We start from the raw sequence: 861 nt of genomic DNA, 5'->3' as shown, positions 1-861 counted from the left end.
CCTTCCCAACGCTCTTCCCGAGTGATACCACACCGGTGGTGGCAGCCGCGCCGAGGGCTGCTGATGTGGCGGAGGTCACCAGGCTTACGGCAAACTGGCATAGGACGATAAGGGTCATCTATCGAGCTGTTAAGTAGTATAAGGGATAGGGGGTGTAGTGAAGAGAAGTGTAGGAAATGTGGTAATGAATAGGACCTCTAGGGGACGTGAATAAGCATAGAGTATTAGAAAATAAGGAAAAACGGGAAGTATGAGTGGAGGAGCTTGGTACGGCCGAACACGCTGTGGGAAGTGTTATGTTTATGTCGTCGTTTGGGTGACAAGGGACGAAATGGGAATTTTTTTCATATTAGCGACGAGTGCTGGAGAAACCCTGAGAAAATTTCGGAAAAAATTGTAGGTTATCGGGAAGTTCTGAAGGTCCTGAGGTCACTCGAGGAGAACGAACATATATTTATATTTCAATAGTGGTCTGTGTTAGGAATCACAGCGATGCATATGTACTGGAGTCCCCGGTGGTGGAGCACCCAGCGGTGTCGATGGAAGAAAAGATAAAGTATCAGAAGATTATCAAACGCCCTATGGACTTGCGGACTGTTGAGGTAATTTACACGAGAATTTGATCGGCTGCATGAATACTCTAATTCGACGTAAACGTTGAGAAGTACCATATTTTCCACTATTAAGGCGGCACTCAACGGCAGCATCCCTTTGTAACGCCTAATACACTGGAGTTTCACGACACGTTTTTTCCAGGTAAATTTTTAGATGTATATGTTTCCGCGAACACCGATAACACAGTTGTTGTCTTCGCGAAGTGAAATGTGAAATATGTTTCTCATTAGTGTTTTTCATATCACT

The sequence above is a fragment of the Perkinsus marinus genome (assembly GCF_000006405.1).
Source record: "Perkinsus marinus ATCC 50983 genomic scaffold scf_1104296938496, whole genome shotgun sequence".
Taxonomy (NCBI): Eukaryota; Perkinsozoa; order Perkinsida; family Perkinsidae; genus Perkinsus; species Perkinsus marinus.
The sequence above is the reverse complement of the archived record's forward strand: the minus strand, read 5'-3'. Positions refer to the sequence as shown.